This window comes from Eschscholzia californica, unplaced genomic scaffold (genome assembly GCF_041429995.1).
Source record: "Eschscholzia californica isolate CP2 unplaced genomic scaffold, dmEscCali1.0.p SCAF_2, whole genome shotgun sequence".
Lineage (NCBI taxonomy): Eukaryota > Viridiplantae > Streptophyta > Magnoliopsida > Ranunculales > Papaveraceae > Eschscholzia > Eschscholzia californica.
This window is the reverse complement of record NW_028238309.1, coordinates 33,921,730-33,944,615: the sequence shown is the minus strand read 5'-3', so window position 1 is coordinate 33,944,615 and position 22,886 is coordinate 33,921,730. Positions and strand designations below refer to the sequence as shown.

At 38.4% G+C, this 22,886-nt stretch overlaps 2 long non-coding RNA genes and 1 pseudogene across 8 annotated transcripts; all 3 read left to right on the top strand.

Annotated features, from left to right (window-relative positions):
• The first annotated feature begins 620 nt into the window (after window positions 1-620).
• Window positions 621-11,155, top strand: LOC147557501 (uncharacterized). 4 transcript variants are annotated; one of them, XR_015234038.1, is made up of 5 exons: window positions 621-742; window positions 844-912; window positions 1,767-1,847; window positions 3,065-5,129; window positions 10,572-11,155. It is a non-coding gene; the product is annotated as an uncharacterized LOC147557501 (long non-coding RNA). The 4 variants fall into 4 exon arrangements; XR_015234040.1 differs by lacking the exon at window positions 10,572-11,155 and having other exon boundaries at window positions 621-687; window positions 786-912; window positions 3,065-3,335; XR_015234039.1 differs by lacking the exon at window positions 10,572-11,155 and having other exon boundaries at window positions 640-698; window positions 786-912; window positions 3,065-3,335.
• Window positions 6,532-8,308, top strand: LOC147557502 (uncharacterized; annotated as a pseudogene).
• A 1,731-nt stretch (window positions 11,156-12,886) lies between the features above and the next one.
• On the top strand, window positions 12,887-15,573 carry LOC147557500 (uncharacterized). Of its 4 annotated transcripts, none has more exons than XR_015234044.1 (4): window positions 12,887-12,962; window positions 13,119-13,187; window positions 14,042-14,122; window positions 15,292-15,573. It is a non-coding gene; the product is annotated as an uncharacterized LOC147557500 (long non-coding RNA). The 4 variants fall into 4 exon arrangements; XR_015234043.1 differs by having other exon boundaries at window positions 12,888-12,962; window positions 13,061-13,187; XR_015234045.1 differs by having other exon boundaries at window positions 12,896-12,973.
• Window positions 15,574-22,886: the final 7,313 nt, after the last annotated feature.

Below are 22,886 nucleotides of genomic sequence, written 5' to 3'. Positions count from 1 at the left end.
TTTCATATGAGAACGCGGTCTTCGATCTTCAGTAGGATTTTAGTCCTCAAAGACAGATCTATGAGCCTTTGAGGCCTACAGGGGTTTGAACAACTTTGAAGACATTTTCGAACATTTCAAAAAATTTCCAGTGAGATTCCTTTAATTGCTAAAGAATTTTCGTGTTGCTCATATCGAATATTTTCGATATTTATGAAAAACTTTGAGTACATTCACGAACTATTCGAGAATTTCCTAATGAGATACCCTTAATTGCTTAAAAAGTTCCCTTGTTGCTCATATGAAATCTTTTCGATATTTATGAACCCTTTGGAAGAATTCACAAACAATTCGAGAATTTTCTAGTGAAATACCCTTAATTTCTTAAAGCGTCCTCTTGTTGCTACTATCGAACATTTTCGATATTTATTAACAACTTTGAAGACATTCGCGAACTATTCTGTAACATCCCAAGATTTTAAGTTAGATAAGGGACCCTTTTGAAGTCAGGCCAAGCTAAACACAGGGACTAAATCTGCAATCGGGTCAGAATTAAGTGTATTTTGCAATCAGTACAAGGACAGGGACTAAAGATGAAATTAGGTTGTTTAGGGGTAAATCAGAATCGAATACCTTCTTTCAGCCGAGTTCGGGGCTAGGGTTGGAGTTTCGCGGGTGAAGAAAAAAATTCGATCACGAGGGATTAGGGTGAAATTTTGGTGGGATTGATCTTCAAGTTTAAATTTGTGAAATCAAAAGATAGGTTGATGGGATTGTTGGGTTTTGATTTTCGTTTCTCTCTCTAGACTTTTCAGGAGATTTCTTTTGAGTTAGCTTTAATGGAGATTGACCTTGCATGTGTAGGAATTGGTGAAATTGGGGGTGAGAACCAACAAGAAAAGAGTAATCAAGACTATCATCGATCAATTCAAGGTAAGTTAACAAAATTCTTATGATAAATTTGAGTTATATGGATTTTAGGGTTAAAGGGTTAGAGAATTGGGGAATTTCTGTTTTTAAGGTTTGAATGGGTGAGAATTCCATGTCTTGTATAGGTTTATCATTATGTAATTGTAATGGTTGAACCTAGAGATGAAATGAGTCGAAATTGAGCAGTTTTCATAGGCTGCATGCTGTAACAGCGTACTGTTTGGGTCCGTACGATAACATAGAGAGATCAAAAGCTTTTAGAGTCTTCTACAAACTTGTATCTTGTCTTGAGACGATTCCAGAATGGTATGGTAATAGTCGTTTCGAGTTCGTATGAGGGAGTTATGGTCGTTTGAGTGAGCAGTGCATGTTCGGGGGACTGTGTAATACAGTCTGTTGACGGTCATTTCTGTGATAAGTGAGTATCCGGATGAAGTTATACAAAAGAGATGAGTTGTAGCTTGGGATGTTAGCTTTCCGAATTGGTATGGTACATGTCGTTTCGAGTTCGTATGAGTGAGTTATGGTGGTTATAGTGCACAGCATGTGGTTAGGAAAGCCAGATTCGCTGATGTTTGTATTTTTGCTATTTCGAGGACTGTACTCTATAAATTTGATCGAGACACTACGTAGTGAAATGTGGGAAATTGAATTAGCTTTCCATATATTTATGGTATGACCGAAACCGATCAGAGTTAAAATGAGAATGAAGCTAAGACGTGATAGAGTCACTCAGGTTCTCCCGTCGTTAATGCGAGTCAAGTCTTATTTGTATTTCTTTTTCTTATGGTTCTTTTGGAGTTATTTGTGTTATGTTAAGATTCTTCTCGAATAATCTAAGGTTTACCTTTGTCTAGGGTGTCGGAAGGAAAGCCAAAATGAGTTGGGGGCGAGATGCTCGAAGCAAAGCGGATGAGGACGGAGTCCTGAATCGCTAGGTAGGGGATACCTCTTGTTTTCTTTTATACTAATTATCTAGATTCATGCTAGAAGTAGGAGATATGCATTCATCATTATATGTAGATGGTAAGTGATCATATATGCATGATTTAAACCCTTGATTTCAATGAAAATAGTATCGTTGAACTGGATTATTGATTATTGATGGGTTAACGATTTAGACTCTGATTTCAATGGAACTGTTATCGTGAACTTTCTTTATTGATGTGATGGTTTATATATGAAAAATATCTTACGAATGACTTCTAAAGAAATGGTTTTCTAAACGGATTGTATATCGATGTTTTGAAAACGTACCGATTTCGTATGTTGTATGTGATTGGTGAAGTGGACTGAGACGAGTCATGAGGGTCTTGGCAGTTGTAGTGCTCCACTCTCTGGCCAGGATTCTTGTTTAGGTTGGACTCTCGGGGCTCGGGGATTTGCTATCCTTGACCGCTCGATTGAACTGTAAGCCTAATTGTTCTTACCCTCGGGGCTCAGAGGCTGTACACCTCGGACCGCCCGACTAGTTTGGTGATTGGGATCCCTCTGCACGTTATGATATGACTCTTGGTTGTGCCACTTCTGTGTGTCATAAGATAAGTAATGTTTTTAAAAGCCTATCCCAGTCGAGGGCGTAATGGGTGAGTTCCGAATCTGCTGAGATTGTGGGTGAAGGATGTTTTCACAAGAAAAGAGTATTATTTCGGCTGTTGACACAATAAATATTTTTCTAAAACCAAAAGAAATAGTTGCATGCTAGGGTACCGATGAGAATATGCTTTTCGTCCCAACACGAATACTGGAGGGACGACCTGACTATTCGACTTCGGTGAAGCTAAAACGTATCTAGTTAATCTAAGTGTATATATTTATCACGAGGTTAGCTTTTCAATGACTGTGGAGTCGCCTAGTGGGAGAGGGGCTTACCTACCTAGGGGTAAGCCACTTTCTCGAGAGAATTTGAGTACCTTGGTTAGTGCCGGTATGGGACGGTACTAGCCAAAGTACTATAGAATTCTCTGGGTAACTCCCTGTTAATTGAGAGGCATACCAAGGGTGGGCAGTTAAGTTTGCTATCGTATGCTAGTATTAGGATTGATATAGATTTATATGTGTGCATGTTTTACTCGAGAGAAGGTTTATAGCAGTTTTGTTTTGGGACTCCTCTACCAGTTTAACTCGTGTCGGTGAGTTACCGATCCCCTACCAGTTCTTAGTGTGCAGGTTCTTAGTTAGAATCATCTGCAGTGGCAGGGTTAGCAGATGGATTGCAGTGGTTGTGGCGGGGTGCCACTTTGGTGTTATCTCTTTTCACTTTTGTTTTCTTTAGCTTCAAGTTATATTTTATTTCACGAAGAACCATATAACATATATATGTATCACATAAGTTGTATAAGGATGTATTGATATGTGCAGGATGAGTTAAGTGAGTTCTGGTGGTTCGGTTTTGAACCAGAGTCTGTTAGTTTCATTTTAGCTTCCGTTGTGTTTGTGTATGCGAATGTATGGTTTGCATGACAAGTTCTACAGGTACGACCGGTTCGATTTACAGAGGAGGTGGTGCCGGATTTTTGGCTCGTCTGTGAATTGTCGGGTCGTGGTCGTGCCTAGTTATGGGGCACGGGGCGTCACAAGTGGTATCAGAGCATGAGTTCTGGTGACCGATAAGTTGTGTGAAGTGTAGAGCTGAGGTTGCTCTAAACTTTAGGGAAAGATAAAAAAATGGCCAAGACTAGGTGTCTAAAAGCTTCAAGATTAAAAAAATTGCCAAGAGTAATATATGTTATATATATATGGATTTTTTTCGGTTTTAGGTACTTATTTTGTTTTACTCGCAAACGGAAGAACCAATGGGTGTGTGGTGATCGCGATTTATTTCTTTCAAAGTGGGTTAATACGTGGTTGGAGTCTTAGAGATGGCTAGGATTCGTCAGAAAGACATACTCGGGGTGAGTTGGATGATAGTTACCAATGGTGAAGGAAAGTTGGGTATCGAGGCAATAAAGATAACGGAAATAAAAATGGGTAACACTTGGTCATAAGAGTTGGGAGGAAGATCAAGATGATGCTAGTGTCTACGGAGTTTTCTTACCCAAAACCAGTAAGACTGGGAAGGCAGTCAGGGTTGACTTGAGAATTAGTGGGGAACTTTTGGTTGGGCAAATCGCATTTGGGTCGTGGAAGGACAAAATACAGACAAGGTGGAGCGTAGCTATTCTCTATGTTAAGTATTGTTGGTGAGTGTAGTTTCGACTATAGAGAGATTGAAACCTAAAAGAAGACGTATCAGTCACAGGTGCAAATATTACCAGATCACGCCCAAATTCATTGAGCAGTGGGCAACAAGTAAATTATTGATCATTTGTACTCATAGATTAAAAGGCAAGCAAGGATAGTGAGAACTTGGACGGGCAGATACAAATATATGACAGTTTAGAGTAAAAGGGAGACAACGGGTACAGAGTGAAAGGAAGACTGGAAAAGAGGTTTGAGACAGATACCATCATCAGACTGCATGGAGTGCCGTCATCAATAGTTTCAGATCGTGATCTTCGGTTTACATCAACATTGTGAGAGCTCTTCCAGGGGCTCTAGGAACGGAATGACACCTAATTACCAGTTTCATACTTTCATCCTCAGACAGAGGGGCAGTCAGAAAGGACCATTCAGATCCCAGAAGACATGCTTCGAGCATGTGTATTTGATTTTGGAGGTTCTTGGGGAGATCATTTATCCTTAGCAGAATTTGTCTATAATAAGAGTATAGATGCACTATTGGTATGGCACTATTCAAGCTTATACGGGTGACTATGTAAATCCCCCGTGTATTGGATAGAAATGGGAGATAAAGCATTTTTGGGACCAGACTTCATCCCAGTGACAGTTGATAAGGTTAAGTTAATCAAGGAAGAATGCTGCTAGCCCCGAGTAGACAAAAGAGTGATGCCAACAAACGACGACGACTATTAGAATTTGGTGTCAATGGCATGTTTTGGCGCCGCTGCCGGGGATTTTTTTTTAGGGATTGTTTCTAAATTTTGAATTGATTTTTAAACTAGTTAGGTTTAGGAATTTATTTGCTTTCTAAAAAGAAAAAAAAAATCACAAAAATATTTTATTTCCAACTTTTTTTTTAGGAACTTTCTAAATTCTACTTTTTTGTTATTGTTTCAGATTTAGCAAGAAAAAAAAAAAGAAGAAGCCTCGGATTCGAACACTTAAGGGAATAGCGGTCCGGGTCGTCTGCAAAGGTCATCGCTCGTCTAGAACGGGAGGTAATTTTTCTGATCACCCACGAATCTCCTGTAAGTGGGTAATTGTGTGAATTTGTTTGCCTCATTGTTTTGCCGAACTGTTTAGTGTAAGCATTCTAGTAAGGGCACAAACCCAGTTACAAGATAGGAGTTCGGATTTCATCACCGTTCTCTTTCCCATTTAGAAAACAACATTCACGATCCTAAGCCTCGTTAATAATTAAAATCTGATTTAGACAGTGACCCTAGGGTATCGAGCTCATAGGATCTTCATAAACAACTCGGGAACTTGATTGTTATCTAGGCATTCTCAGAGGAAAGTATGTGAGCAATTCTTGTCAAAAAGGCCGCCTCGAGAAGAAGAAACGTTGCCAAAGGAAGACGGCTATCACAACGTTCATCGTTGGCTGTCTTCCTGGAGAATTGTTTACCGACTACTCTGATCGAGTAACCTTTGTAACAGTCAAAGTTCAAGTGTTGTGGCGAAATAGGAGCTGTCCAGATTACTAGGCAAATCTGACAAGCCATTCACCAAATCTACATCTAATAACTTGTTGCTAGATTCTGTTTAGGTTGCTTGGTTGAGTCAGCTTGATTGTGATTTTCCTTCTTCCTAGGGTCTTCGTAGTTCCTTTCGTCCGTGTTAGTTTATGCCACCTAAACCTCGTGATCACCTAGGTCGTTTCATTAAAAGAGATCAAGGAAGTGGAGTAGTTGAAGAAATGGGTGAGAACATAGATCAACGTAAGATTGAGAATGCTCCGCTAACCCTAAGAGAGTACATGTACCCCACAAGGACTAGTCGTCCGTCGTGTATTCAGTTACCTGTCTCCACAGCTCATTTTGAGCTAAAACCGGTTATGATCCAAATGTTGCCTATTTTTTGTGGTGCGGAAAATGAGAACCCCTATCACCATATTAGGGAATTTGAGGAGATTTGTTCAACCATGAAATATAGAGATATGTCTGAGGATGAGTTAAAGCTGAGGTTGTTCCCTTTCTCTTTGAAAGAGAAAGCTAAATCTTGGTTGCACGCTTTGCAACCCAAGTCGATCAGTCGTTGGGAGGAGTTAACTACAACTTTTCTTCAAAAGTTCTTCCCGAAACACATAACCGCTACCATTAGGCAAAATCTTGCAGGTTTTGTGCAGCAAGATGGAGAGTCCCTTAGTAGTTACGTAAAGAGGTTTAACGATCTCCTCTTACAATGCCCTCACCATGGTTTTGAGAAAATACGATTAGTCCAGATTCTCTATGATGGACTAGATTATCAAACTAAAACCTTGGTTGAGTCATTCTGTAATGGTGGATTCGTGAATAAAACAGCAGAAGAGGCAATGGAATACCTCTACGATGTGGCAGAAAAATCTCACCAATGGGAACCCTTTAAAGAGCCTAGGAGGACTGTAGCTAACAAGGGGGGGCATATACCATATAGAATCCCATCCAGCTTTTGTTGATTTAGCAAAAAGAGTAGAGGTCGTTGAGATAGGTAAACAAAAATCTTCTGTCGAGTCTAGGGGCACACCAAATCCGGGTATGAGTGTAGGAAATGAACCAGTAAGTTACCCATGTTCGGTTTGTGGAGATCCTACACACACGGGTAACCGATGCACCTTATTCTTTAGTGGGCATGAACAAGCCAATGCTCTTTATCAGAACCAAAGGTATGAGAACAAACAAAGGTTTGATCCATTCTCTAACACCTACAACCCGGGGTGGAGAAAGCATCCTAATTTCTCATGGTCCAACGGACAAACTCATATCACTCAATCTGAGAATATTCTTACTCCTCCCGGTTTTCCTAAAGAACCAACTGTGCAAAACCCTCCTATTCAACAAAAGTTGTTGTCTTTAAAGGAATCTCTATCATTACTCGCCCAGAGTAATGCTCGGTTCCAAGAAGAAACAACTCAGATGATGAACTCCCAAGCTCAGTCCATTCAAAAATTAGAAGCACAAATAGGTCAATTGGCAAATACACTAAGTGCGAGGGAACCAGGTAAATTCCCTAGCCAACCTCAACCAAACCCAAAAGGTAATCTAGAAAAACAGCCAATGGGACAGGCTAATGCTGTAACCACCCTTAGAAGTGGTAGGGTAGTTGACAATAAGGTAGGAGTACCTGAAGATAGTGAACCAGATCCTGAAATCCTCCTTGCCAACCAACATCCCTAGGGGAGAACCTGAGAAGGCCTCTGAGCCTGAGAACCCACCTGTGGTACCTGAGACTCATGTCCCTAAAGCCCCGTATCCTCAACGACTGGTAGAGTCAAAGAAGAAGTCTCAGTTTGAGGAAATAATGGAATTATTCAAACAGGTTAGCATTAACATTCCATTACTAGATGCAATTAAACAAGTCCCAGCTTACGCTAAATTTCTAAAAGATTTATGCACTAGGAAGCGTAAGATGAATATGCATAAGAAAGTTTTCCTCACTGAGAAGGTTAGTTCAATCATTCAAGATAATATCCCACCAAAGTACAAGGACCCAGGAAGCCCTACACTACCTTGCACCATAGGAAATTTTAAAGTAGAACGTGCTTTACTGGATCTAGGTGCTAGCGTCAACATTCTTCCTTACTCCGTGTATTTACAGTTGGGATTAGGAGAGATCAAACCAACTTCTATGGTTCTTCAGTTAGCAGATCGCTCTACTAGACACCCACGTGGCGTTGTTGAGGATGTCCTGATTAAGGTTGGGGAATTCATATTCCCTGTTGACTTCATTATCCTAGACACGTAACCTGTCCATAATTCTAATAGTCAAATCCCAGTGATACTAGGTCGACCATTTTTAGCTACATCAAATGCTGTCATATATTGTAGAAGTGGTCTTCTAAGGTTGTCATTTGGAAATATGACAGTAGAGATGAACATTTTTAATGCTGGACTTCACCCTGATGATGAAAACGAGTTTAATGAGTTGAACTTGATAGACTTATTAGTTCAGGATGCACTACCGACCACTCTGGTGAGGGACCCATTAGAGACTCTGTTAGAGTTGTTGGGTTTAGATATTGATGATGAGGGTAGTAGTAATGAGATAGATATTGCACTATAGTCAGAGCCAAGTGCTTGGCCAGCCACAGAGACATCACTTAAGTCTATTGCTAATTCTGAGATGACACTCGAGCCACTTCTAGAGGAACCAAGAGTTGAGTCTGTAGTATCTCATCTGCCTAAATCTTCTGCTCCACTTACCCATGATATTAGGTTGGAACAAAATGAATGGGAAGATGAACTATGGCTAAGGGAAATGAGTGACGACTCACTCGATGTAGGTGAACCCCTAAAGTTCTTTAAGGACACAGATGACCCGATAATGAGAGAAATTTTAGAAGGTCTGTCCGAATCTTTACCTGAGTTGAAACCTAAGGAGCATGGACCCAACGTAGTGGCTAGTTCGATGGAAAAGCCCAATGCTCCCATCTTAGAAACTCCCAGTTTGAGTATAGATCCAAGTGTTATGAAGAGTCCTATAGGTTGTTTTGCAAACTTAGTGATTTTACAATCATCTACGTTTGGGGATGGCATCTTCACCCTGAAAGACTTTCTTGTGTTGTCATACTATCTCATAGAGGAGAATCTAGACCTCACTGGTAATTTTGTATTCTGGGTTGATCCTCAAGTTTTTCGATTATTATTTTATGGAGAGTCAGTAACCCCTCATCCAGTAGGTTTTCATTAGCTTTTCTTCGAAATCCTCATCGTCTGGCTGAAGACGTTAAACCTAGCGCTTTTTGGGAGGCAACCCAAATATAGGACATTCGAATCTGGTAATATCTTTCCCTCATTTCATTATTTTTTCATAGTCTTCAGAACATTGAGGACAATGTTCGGTTTAAGTTTGGGGATGGGGATAGAATTTTGGTCCTTCGTTTCAAAAATTAAAAAGGGTCAAATTTTAAAATTTTCTAGATTAGTGAATCTAGTTATTTTTGCTTGTTAATAGTTATAAAGTCTAGTTGGTTAGACTGCCTGCTTGCTAAGGGTTTGTTCATGAAAGTTGAGTCTTGAAATTGTGTGTGCACCAGCCATGTGAGTGTTAGATAGGTGAAGAGTAGACACTTCTGTGAGAACCTGATTAATCATTAGTGGAGACTTAACCCGTGTGAGATTCTGGGCCTTTCTTTTAACCTTTTAGTGATCTCTTCTGCATTAATTCCGAGTAGAACGAAGAGCTACTCAACCTTGCAATACTAAAAAGAACTCAGATGATCTCCTGAGTTTGAATTTCACAACCACTAGGGGTGTCATCAGGAATGCAAACCTTTCTCTTGTAGTTTGAGAAACTTGATAACTGTGTCAACTAGAGGAAAATATGAACTTCATCTACCAGTTAGAATCCTCAGAATAAGGCATAAAAGTGAAAATAAAGAGAATTGAACTCAAGGAGAAAGTAATCAAAATCAAATCAAAATCAAGGTCAAGTCAAAGTGGAAAAAAAATAGAAAGAAAAAAAAAAAGAAAAAAAAAAATTGGCTATCCCTTGAAGAAAGAAAAAGAAAGGAAAAGTGTTTGTTTGATTTAAGTATTTATCCCTTGAAAAAGTTCCTGAAGATTTGAAGAAGTCGAGTTCTCAGGAACTCTAGTTCATCCTTAGTGTCTATTGACCTCTAGAAAACATGGTTAGAAAGTAGATCAGGTGAGAAGAGTAGGTTAGCTTCCCCATCCCGTATTAGTGGTTGTTTCCTTTCTATGAGAGATCAGTCGTTCGTAAAAAAATTCTAGTCCAGCTTTTGTAATGTGTTGAGTTTTCTATCATACTCATACTCACACATTGAGTGAACCAATTCTGAGTGATTTGAGTTTTTGAGTGTATGACCGTGAGGCAACAGTCGAGGCGAAATGTATTAAGATGGTAATCGAGGTTTTGTCTGTTCAGAACCGAAATGATATTCACAATGGCTGGTCACGTGCACTTAGAGTCTTGATTACTAGTGAATGAATTTTTAGCTTTTGGATGGTTTGATTGATTTAGATTGCATTTCTATTAACTTTCAAAAATCTCTTGGATAAACAAGTCCGGATCATGTATTTTTACACCCTTCTTGATTTTTGTAATGTTGAATTTTGTGGGTAGATTCACTGCAAACCCTCACGAGACAACACTCGTCCTCTAGGGGAAACCTAGGGGTTTAACGGCTTGTTGCACGTGCTAAGTGCAATCGTGATTCCCTACGAAAGTGGTGAATTAGGTTTAGTTTTATTTTTCTGTTTTGCTCGAGGACTAGCAAAATCTAAGTTTGGGGATGTTTGATGAGACATGAAAATGTCCCATCTTAGTCTCTTAATTTGGATGAGTTAGTCTATCTAGGGCAAGTTACTCTCATGAATTACCTCTTTTTCTACTCAGGTACCTTTTTCAGAGTTATGTGTGCAAAACAGATAAAAGTAGGAGAAATGCAGACTAGGGGTATTTTGGTCATTTTGTGATTCTGATTTCATGATCATTATTAGTGCTCGGACGGAAAGTAGAGTCCATGAAGAACTCGTAGGCGTAAACGGAAGTCAAATCGGAGTCTGGATGAATAAAATAGAGCGAGTCAAAGTTCGGGTCAAATCTGGTGGACTAAGAGTCATGAAGGACACGTGGCGCGCATCCAGGAAGTTAAATCGGATGGACCGGAAAGAGAGCGGGCTACATTCTGTCAAGCTAGGAGTATACTAAGCTATATCCGGCTATCATCTTCTTCCTCCTTCTTCTCCTTCCTATTTCTAAAAATTAAAACCAAAGCTTATAACCGAGACCGACTCGATGAGAGAAAATAGAAAGACAACCAACTAGAAGAGAAAAGGAAGAAGCCGACTCAATCTAACCTATAAAAGGAGTAGAAAACCGAGAGGAGAAAATATCTCTCATTCCACCATTAATAACCGAGCTAGAGAGAGAAAGTTTGAAGGAGAGTTCTGTTCTTATTCTTCTTCTTCTTCTGATTCTTCATCTAAGTGAGAGAGAGAAAGTTAGATAGAAAGAGTTAAGAGAGAGATAGATACTGTAGAGAGAGAAAGATTGAATAATAAAATAAACTCCATTGATCTCATCTTTTCTTCTTCTTTCTCCATTGTTACTGTTAGAGAGAGAGAGAGCTCATGTGTTCATTAAAGAAAGAAAGAGATAAGATAGAAAGAGAAAGAAAGAGAAAACAGAGAAGGAAAGAAAAAAAACCAGAGAAGGAAAATTATTTTCTCACCTGGAAATCGTTTCCGGGAAGATGAGAAAATAATTTTCCCTAAGGTTTTGTTTGGCTGCGCAGAAGGAAAAAAAGCGAAAAAAGGTGTTTTCTCTCCAATTCTTTTTCTCTTATCATTAATTCAACCATGTCTTTGATATTCATGGGTTTCTAACTCTCCCACTAGGATAAAGGATGAAACCCTAACATGAATATTTGAATTTTAATGTCATATTTATTTTATTATCTCTTGTTAATGTGCGTTAATGTTTTACAATTAACCGTACTTCGGTTAACCTAAGAACTAACAACTTGGTTCCTAATTACAAGAAGTTATTTATCGTTTTATTTTCCGAAAATTGAAGATTGAATTCTAACAATTTTTGAGTTATCAAAGAGGGATAATAATTTGAATTAGATATTAGATTTGAATATGATTGTTAGTGGTGAATTCCAATATCCTAGATTTACCAACTTATAGATTTTCATCACAACTTAAATTTGTTTTCTAATTTTCAATTTTTAGTTTCTCAAATTATTCACAAAATCAACTATTTTCTTTCCTAGTTTATTAGTTAGTTTTAGGTTTAGACTATAATTCCAAACAAATCTTCGTGGGATCGACCTCGTAATTCTTGTCATATTTACATACGGTTCGTACACTTGCGAGTTTTAATTTGATCTAATTAGCCTAGTATTTAGGTTCACTAGATTTCACATCAGCATGTGTATGTAAAGGTGCCACTAATGAAAAGAGTAAAGAGATTTGGACTTCAGGGCAAGCTAACGCCGAGACTCGTTCGTCCTTTTACTATTCTTGAGAGAGGGGGTGTAGTAGCATATCGAGTATGTTTTCCACCAAGGTTAGTGAAAGCTCAGAATATATTTCAAGTCTCAGAACTAAGGAAGTATCAACTAGACTCATCTAATGTGATTAGCGGGGACGAGTTAGAGATTGATGAAGATGCGACCTACGAGGTTCTGTCAATCATGATTTGAGACAAACAGCTAAAGATACTAGGGAACAAGGAAATTCCGTTGGTGAGAGTTGTATGGAGGCACAACACCATCGAAGAATCAACATGAGAGAAGGTAACAGAAATGCGAGAACATCCAGAATTCTTCACGGATCAACGTAGGGGTCTAGTTTAATTTCGACAATGAAATTCCTGTAAGTGCGGAGGATTATAACAACTCGGGTTTTCAAAGAGAAAATGAAATGAATAAGTTCATAAGTATTACATCAAGATAATCTCTTCGAGGAGCTGTCAATACAGTTAAAAGGTGATGATTGTAGTGTGGAGTGATAAACAAGACTTGTGTGATTTATTTGTGAATGGAAAGAAAATGAAGCACTAAAGTGATCTTGAGCAGAAAAAAAACGAGTTGATCCAAATTTCGAGGACGAAATTTCCTTTAAGGGGGGAAGATTGTAACATCCAAAGATTTTAAGTTAGATAAGGGACCCTTTTGAAGTCAGGCCAAGTTAAAAACAGGGACTAAATCTGCAATCAGGTCAGAATTAGGGGTATTTTGCAATCAGTACAAGGACAGGGACTAAAGATGAAATTCGGTTGTTTAAGGGAAAATCAGAACAAAATACCTTCTTTCAGCCGAGTTCAGGAGCAGGGTTGGAGTTTCGTGGGTGAAGAAAAAAATTCGATCACGAGGGATTAGGGTGAAATTTTGGTGGGATTGACCTTCAAGTTTAAATTTGTGAAATCAAAAAATAGGTTGATGGGATTGTTGGGTTTTGATTTTCGTTTCTCTCTCTAGACTTTTCAGGAGATTTCTTTTGAGTTAGCTTTAATGGAGATTAACCTTGCATGTGTAGGAATTGGTGAAATTGGGGGTGAGAACCAACAAGAAAAGAGTAATCAAGACTATCATCGATCATATCAAGGTAAGTTAACAAAATTCTTATGATAAATTTGAGTTATATAGATTTTAGGGTTAAAAGGTTAGAGAATTGGGGAATTTCTGTTTTTAAGGTTTGAATGGATGAGAATTCCATGTCTTGTATAGGTTTATCATTATGTAATTGTAATGGTTGAACCTAGAGATGAAATGAGTCGAAATTGAGCAGTTTTCATAGGCTGCATACTGTAACAGCGTACTGTTTGGGTCCGTACGACAACATAGAGAGATCAAAAGCTTTTAGAGTCTTCTACAAACTTGTAGCTCGTCTTGAGACGATTCCAGAATGGTATGGTAATAGTCGTTTCGAGTTCGTATGAGGGAGTTATGGTCGTTTGAGTGAGCAGTGCATGTTCGGGGGACTGTGTAATACAGTCTGTTGACGGGCATTTCTGTGATAAGTGAGTATCCGGATGAAGTTACACAAAAGAGATGAGTTGTAGCTTGGGATGTTAGCTTTCCGAATTGGTATGGTACATGTCGTTTCGAGTTCGGATGAGTGAGTTATGGTGGTTATAGTGCACAACATGCGGTTAGGAAAGTCAGATTCGCTGATGTTTGTATTTTTGCTATTTCGAGGACTGTACTCTATAAATTTGACCGAGACACTACGTAGTGAAATGTGGGAAATTGAATTAGCTTTCCATCTATTTATGGTATGACCGAAACCGATCAGAGTTAAAATGGGAATGAAGCCAAGACGTGATAGAGTCACTCAGGTTCTCCCGACGTTAATGCGAGTCAAGTCTTATTTGTATTTCTTTTTCTTATGGTTCTTTCGGAGTTATTTGTGTTATGTTAAGATTCTTCTCGAAGAATCTAAGGTTTATCTTTGTCTAGGGTGTCGGAAGGAAAGCCGAAATGAGTTGGGGGCGAGATGCTCGAAGCAAAGCGGATGAGGACGGAGTCCTGAATCGCTAGGTAGGGGATACCTCTTGTTTTCTTTTATACTAATTATCTAGATTCATGCTAGAAGTAGGAGATATGCATTCATCATTATATGTAGATGGTAAGTGATCATATATGCATGATTTAAACCCTTGATTTCAATGAAAATAGTATAGTTGAACTGGATTATTGATTATTGATGGGTTAACGATTTAGACTCTGATTTCAATGGAACTGTTATCGTGAACTTTATTTATTGATGTGATGGTTTATATATGAAAAATATCTTACGAATGATTTCTAAAGAAATGGTTTTCTAAACGGATTGTATATCGATGTTTTGAAAACGTACCGATTTCGTATGTTGTATGTGATTAGTGAAGTGGACTGAGACGAGTCATGAGAGTCTTGGCAGTTGTAGTGCTCCACTCTCTGGCCAGGATTCTCGTTTAGGTTGGACTCTCGGGGATTTGCTACCCTTGACCGCTCGATTGGACTATAAGCCTATTTGTTCTTACTCTTGGGGCTCAGAGGTTGTACACCTCGGACCGCCCGACTGGTTTGGTGTTTGGGATCCCTCTGCACGTTATGATATGACTCTTGGTTGTGCCACTTCTGTGTGTTATAAGATAAGTAATGTTTTAAAAAGCCTATCTCAGTCGAGGGCGAGTTCCGAATCTGCTGAGATTGTGGGTGAAGGATGTTTTCACAAGAAAAGAGTATTATTTTGGCTGTTGACACAACAAATGTTTTTCTAAAACCAGAAGAAATAGTTGCATGCTAGGGTACCGATGAGAATATGCTTTTCGCCCCAACACGAATACTGGATGGACGACCTGACTATTCGACTTCGGTGAAGCTAAAACGTATCTAGTTAAGCTAGGTGTATATATTTATCACGAGGTTAGCTTTTCAATGACTGTGAAGTCGCCTAGTGGGAGAGGGGCTTACCTACCTAGGGGTAAGCCACTTTCTCGAGAGAATTTGAGTACCTTCGTTAGTGTCGGTATGGGACGGTACTAGCCAAAGTACTATAGAATTCTCTGGGTAACTCCTTGTTAATTGAGAGGCATACCAAGGGTGGGCAGTTAAGTCTGCTATCGTCTGCTAGTATTAAGATTGATATAGATTTATATGTGTGCATGTTTTGGGACTCCTCTACCAGTTTAACTCGTGTTGGTGAGTTACTGACCCCCTACCAGTTCTTAGTGTGCAGGTTCTTAGTTAGAATCATCTGCAGTGGCAGGGTTAGCAGATGAATTGCAGTGGTTGTGGCGGGGTGCCACTTTGGTGTTATCTCTTTTCACTTTGGTTTTCTTTAGCTTCAAGTTACATTTTAGTTCACGAAGAACAATATAACATATATATGTATCACATAAGTTGTATAAGGATGTATGGATTTGTGCAGGATGAGTTAAGTGAGTTTTGGTAGTTCGGTTTTGAACCAGAGTTTGTTAGTTTAATTTCAGTTTCATTTTAGCTTCCGTTGTGTTTGTGTATACGAATGTATGGTTTGCATGACAGGTTCTACAAGTACGACCGGTTTGATTTACAGAGGAGGTGCTGTCGGATTTTCGGCTCGTCTGTGAATTGCCGGGGCGTGGTCGTGCCTAGTTATGGGGCACGGGGCATCACATATTCGAGAATTTTCTAGTGAGATACTTTTAATTGTTAAAGAGTCTTCTTGTTGCTCGCTCATATCGAATTTTTCGATTTTTAGATTTCTCCCACTTCTTTTCTTAAAAAATAACTTTTATTTCAAATAAGACACTGACATGAGAAACAACTGCCTTGTTCTCTGAACGGTTGTAGAAGAATCCCCAATATATTTTATGGTTATCCCACGAAGAAATATTTGTCTGATATGCAAACTTAGTTCTCGTAAACTATTTACAGTAACTTCTTATCTTCCGACATTAAGAAAAGACATCTTTGGAACCATTCCAAACCCATACTCTTATGGTGTCTTTTAGCTTTAAGACCGAATGTGGTTAAGTAGGAAAATGATTGTTTTGAGAATATGCCCCAAAAGTGTTAAGTAGACTAGCCTAAACCTATCTTCGATCGAATCATGTCTAACAATGTTCTATTTCTCCCACTAGACTCAATATCGATATGATGTGTTCTTTGGAGTAAGTTGAAAACCTATTTCTCAACTCCTTTTGATGGTTATCAATTTCTTGATTTAAATATTCACCATTACGATCTGATCGGATGGCTTACATTTTTGTCAAGATGATTCCTTACTTCATTTTGTGTTTATTTTAACTTTTCAAACAATTCTTACTTGTAGTTCATGACTAGTACATTTCCATACTTTTTGAAGCTATCTGTGCAAGTGGCGAAGTAATTCAAGTTAACTCTAGCCAGTGTATTAATAGTTCTGTATACATCGTATGTATGAGTTTTGTTGATTCACTAGTCATTTCTCCCTGCTTAACAAAAGTGACTTGTCATTTGCTCCTTATGACAATATTCACATGTGTCATATGATTATAAATCAATCGTATATTTGAGTCCATACGTTTGGATCTTCTTCATGTGTCTTATGTCAATTTGACACAATGAAATACAAGAGTTGCTCGGGTTGAGTCTTTTGATTGTAATCCTTAATATCATTGTTAACGATTTTAGTTCTGATAAAACCTATTTTGCCAATTTGGTATTGATTTAGAACACAATAACGATTACTCAGTTCAAATCAATATCAGTGTTTAAAGGAAGATTGCAAGAACTCATAGTGTATGCAACGTTTGTTTTTTTATAGGAGTTTTTTTCTTGTGTTTGGTCAAGCACCAGATTCACTTGAGCTCGTACTAAGCTTCGCATTCTTTATGAAACATCAACGAAAGGAGTCAATGGTATTTGTCAAATTAACTTTGTTAACAAAGATATATGAACTTGAATTCACAATTATCTTCTCTTTGTCCTTCAGGTATTTAGGGTAGCTTCAATTTAATGACCCAGACATTACTTTAGAATCGTTTACAATCATGAGAAACAGTCTTGGTCATGAAGTCGGAAACTGTTTTGCCTTCCTCTTTGTCCAAGTGTTTTGCCTTTCTATATTGACCCTTTGTCCTTATGAATCATAAAAACTTTTCTTATATTCGTTTGCATTTGTGTATCTTAAAAACTTGTTTCTTAGATTCGGCGTTTCTCAGTGTTCTTCTTAGTTGTTCAAAATGAGTAACTTGTCCAAGGTTTTATCCATCTTTGTTCAATCTGTATTGAACTATTTAAGGATAATATCTGTTGTCATTCACTGATAATGAGAATATCCGAGGTGCTCTATATATTTTAATAGACTAATCATATCGAAAATATGAAAACTTATCTATTTTTCTTTCTCAAGATGACTTTCAGAATTTGTCTTAGAGATCTCGTATCTCTCCATTCACGACTTCAATATAAACTCTTTCTTTGGTCGTCGAATGGTTGTGTATGCCTTCATTTCATTAATCTCTTCGGAAAAAAAAATTGTGGATGCTCACATATGACTTTCGGACTTGTCTTCGAGATCTCGTATCTCTCTATTCACGACTTCTACGGGAACAGTTCCTGTAGTTGTAGAATGGTTGTGTATGCATTGATTTTAGTAATCTCTTTCGAAAAAGAGAATTATAAGGATGCTCACAAAAGACTCATTTTGACCTTTTTCAGACAGTCATGTCCTTCTTTTATCCTCGAAGTTGAGGTAGCAGTGAACATTGGGATTGGGGTGTTCTCTTACATTTTCTTTGTTTTGAATCAGAAAACGATTCTTGGATTCTTTTTCCAATCAAGGAAATTTAGTTTCGCTCAGTTTCTTCTCAAGGATCGAACGAAGGTTGGAAAACAACTTTCTACTAGACATATATACAATACATTAAAAGAAAAACAATATCCTAAAACTTATTGTCATAGCAAAATGAGTTTTTCCCCGCAGTATCTAATGAAAACCGTACCTGGTTGAATAATGTGATTCTAATACCTCAATTCTTCGAGGTTAAGCGAACTAAGACCCTGCCCTCGACCCCCAACGTCCTGGGTGAGTAAACTTTTTACTGGTCATACTATTATGACTTTTGGTTGATGAATCACACGTTAATGTGTTAGATTCATCCTTTGCCTCGATATCTAAAACCCTTTTACTAATTCGTTGAGAAAAACCATTTAGACGGATAGACATCTGTCATAGGTCTGCTCATATTGTCCCGAGGTAAAAGATGGCACCCTGCGAAGGCAGCCCCACCATCAATGAACAAGGTCGCAATAGGTGTCTTCGTCTGGGTAAGCTTTAGTCAAAATTCTTTTTAGGGACTTTTACGGTTTTGTCATACATGCATTATTATGAACTCAAATATAACCATCCACGACATAAAACGTAAATAAATAAGAAAACGCTTGCGAGAAAATAAAACAAGCACATAAGATCCTAGTATGGCCCCTAGTCTAAGAGATCTAATCTTCTTAGGATACTTCTTCTTTCGCCTTTAGTTCGTCTGGATCTTCATACTCGAACCTTTATTGATTTTCCCCACTCGAACCATGATTTCATCCTTCAATTCTTCAATGGACTCTATAAACCCTAAACTCAAATTATAAGACTCAACGATACGCAGATCGTATAAATTTTGAGATTAAAATTAATTAATTACATCGTGCACACATTCTTGCTTAAAAACAAGAATATAAGAAATTTTATGGCCATACTAGTTTCTGCACTCACATTCATACATACACAATAATATGACATTCATAATATAATAAAGCATGCATGATATATAATATTCGTCTCTACGGGTTAAGTCTAGGTTTGCTATAAAGAACTCTAGAAAAGATAAGACTCAGTATCCTATTGTGAGTGGGTTTCCCAGATGGGATTGCTCTCCCATCTGGGACTCTTCTCATGTGGTCGGCTAAGTGATTCACCCGAAACGTTGCACACCCAAGCGGAGGTATCAAGTAGTAACTGGTAAAACCGGAGTCGATCCAAGGATAGGAAGGGGATTAGGATAACGAAGGAGTCTCGTTCGCCGGTCTAGATATTAAAAGCTAACTTAGATAAAAGGAGAGAAACAAGGATAAATGGGGGTTATGAAATTGAATAAGAAACAAAAGAAAACAAATAAAACTTACTAAACAATCACAGTAAACGGGCGAGAGAGATTCGAGAGAAGAGTCGGAGGAACTAGAGTCGGGAGGCAACAAGTAATTTAGAGAGGTGTCGAACCGAGAATCCGATAATGATAAACCTACGACTACGTGTAGTCCGATCTAATGTTTCAAGGTATAATCGATGTTCGACTCCTAAAGTAGATGTCTCTAAGTACTACGTATATCCGGAGATCATACTTAGTCAAACAAACGTCTAAATCGGTTGATCCCGAGTCAACGAAAGTGTTGTCTAGTCGCCTAACTATGTGAAGTGCATGAAAAGACACGTGAAAATATGACTTAGACTACGATCGAAATTGAATACTTTGTTTCGCCTATTAACTATGTGAAATGCTTGACAAGACACATAAAAATACGATGGAAACGATAATCGAAATAAATAAACATCAATATATAATCAAAACATCAAATCATATTAAACGTAATCACAAATTCATCACATTTCATCTCATATAACCGACACACTACAGTTGGCTAAACATGGTGAATCAATAAGAAATGGAAAGAAAATGATGAGAGAATCCCCCTTCTTCGATGTGGTTCGAGGCTAAGATCGTCGAAAAATATGAGATTTTAGTTGCAGCCGATCTCCCCTTAACAATTTTCTGGGTTCCCCTTAGCGACCACCATCATCTTCTCCATTTAGAACACGACCTCCATTAAAGCTAACCCTAGCTTTCTCCCTCTAGGAATTTTAGCCCAAAACCAAAATCAAACACATAGGAAGCTAGCCAAGGACATGAGAAGTAAAAGTCCTAAGGTTTCTGACTAAGAAAGTGGTCGGAAACCCTGGAAAGTTTGGCCAAAGAAGCTTTAAAATTCCGGTTAAAAACACTAAATCCGAGCCAGATGCATCCCATGGAAGCTTCCCGTGAAGCATTTCCCTTGCTGCTGCTCGCGTCGGCCTGCTACTGTTCGTTTGCTGTCCATCCCGAGCTGCGGGAGTGCTCCGCAGCCGCGCTCCGTGTTGTCCGTGTTGTTGGTTGTCCCGGCCGAGCAGAATCCGAGCTGCTAACAGCTCCCGTGAAAGCTTCCATGGCTGTCTTTCCCGTGTTCTAGTAGTGTCGGCCTTGCTTGACCGGCCTAGCTTGGCCGACCAAGCTAAGTCCGGCTACTCCTTCCTCTTGCTCTTTTTCCCTCTCTTTCAAACCTTCAAACTCAAGAACTTCAAACCCTCAAGTTCTAGCCTCCGTCTCTCTCTTCCTTCGTTGCTTAGTTGTTGAAGAAGAAGATGAATAGTGTCTAGATTAGACTACTAAAACCCTAGGGTCCCTTAACTTAGTTAATTCATTTAGACTTTGTTGACTTGGATCCATAAAGAGAGGGTGCTCATAAAATCTTCCTTGTCATTCTTCTTTGGGCTCTTGGGCTTTGATTTAGACACCAGAGGGTGCCTCCATCCTTATCTCTACATCTTCAAATTCTCACAAAGGACTAAAATACCCTCAGACTTCTTTCTTCCATAACTTCCCCGTCCGAACTCGGAATTGACTTCCGTTTTCACTGTCGGACTCGTCATTGCCTACACTTGTAGTTTGATTTGCTTGAAATCTTTTTCTCTCGTTTTAGGCACATGAAATGATAGTGATAATTCGTTCCCTTTATTTTGATTTACATGTTTATCTCCAAATATAATACCTAACAAGAAAAGTAAATAAAATATTATTGATAACACTCGTAAAGGACTAATTAGTCTAAGTTGGGCTTTCCAAATGTGACATTTTCGTGTCACATCAAGATCCCCAAACTTAAACTTTGCTAGTCCTCGAGCAAATAAAACAAAATAAAACCTAACTCACTTTCGGAGGCATCCCGGTTGCATTTAGCGTATGCAACAAGCCTTTAAACCCCTAGGTTACCCCTAGAGGACGAGTCTTGTCTCGTGAGGGTTTCCATAGATTACACCCACAAACATCAAAGTTTCAAATACATCAGGGTCCAACAATCAATTCATAGATAAGCATGGTTCATATAGTAAAGGGTTTAAGCATGTCAATGTATAATGAATCAAGTAAATAAGTTCTTGTAAAAGCTAAAGACCTCTTAACTAATGATCTTACCCTAGAGTGCAAGTGTCATACCATAATGAGCAACATCTATGTTTCGAAGTCACAAAACTTTGATTCCTAAGTTAGTACATTTCGCCTCGACTTCGGCCTCACGGACATACTCTCCAAATATTAAATCACTCAATAATGGTTCGCTCGTATGTGTGAGTGTGATCACTAACATGGACTCAACACATAAAAAGGGGTGAGTACAACATTTTCGAACGAATGATCTTCGAAAAGGAAATTAGCCACTAAATAAAGTGGGGAAGCTCACTCGCCCTTCTCACTCATTCTACCCTCTAAGAATGCTTTCAAAGGTTAACGGATACTAGAGATGGAATAATGATAGTAGATTCCCGAGAATGTCGACCTCTTCATGATAGAACCTCTCAAGCACTTCCACATTTCTTTCTTGCTCGAATACATATTCATGAACACGAACACAAACAAATATATACAATAACATCACTCACACAAAAGAGCCAACATGCTCAAATATAGACATAAATCACTTTATTTTCTTCTTTCTTTTTTGCTTTCTCTCTTTTTTTTCTATTTTTCATCATTTTTTTTCTCTGTTTTTTTCTCTAACACAAAATCACATAAAACAACCATAACTCACACAATACTATATTCTTGCAATCAACTTTTTTTCATTACATACTTGCTTTTGACATTCTTCATTCTTTTCTTCTCATGTCTTCATTTTCGGGGTATAAGATGAAGAATGGTGATGGAGTATCCGCCTCCATCTAGTTGGCAATCTCATTGGGTTTCATGGACTACAAGGGCAAGGTTAATTCGCTATCCTAATGTTACTCCTAGTGACTAAGGAAGTTGAGCACACAAGATCAAATGAGCTCTTTTAATAGTTACGAGGTTGAGTAGCTCTTCATTCTACTCGGAGTTAGCGCTGAAGAGTACACTCGAAGGACAATTTAGGCTTTGAGCTCTCACATGGGTTAAGTCTCCACTAATGACTACTTTAGGTCTCTTAGAGATGTTTCTTCTTCACTAAGATGTCAGTCTTATGGTACAACACATACACTAAAAGACTCGACTTTCATGCATAGGTCACTAGCAATCACAAAACTCATCAACTCAATACGTATGCATCAACATTCTTAAAACTATCACTACATTCACATGCAAATCTACTCAAAATGTTCAAATTTTTCAAATTTTGGCTAATTTGAACCCTTTTGTCCTTGAAACCCATGGTCAGGCATTGGTTATGGTCACATCCCCGCATCCCCAAACTTAAAACTAACATTGTCCTCAATGTTCTAAGTATACACTCACCAAATGATTAAGAGGCATATCAGTTTAAAGAGAAGGGTGGAGAGATATTACCATAACCGAAGGAGATAAAAGATGATACTACCAAGGATCATGTATAAATAAGTTCCAAGTTGACGTCAAGCTCACATCATCCCCAAACTTGGAACAAACCACGCCTTTGAAGTAAGACACGTAAAAAAAATGATCCTAAAATATCCATAACATAATGAGAATGAAGCACATAAAAGACATGACCATATAAAGTCTACCACTAACGCGGGTATACACGATTGCATTGAGTTATG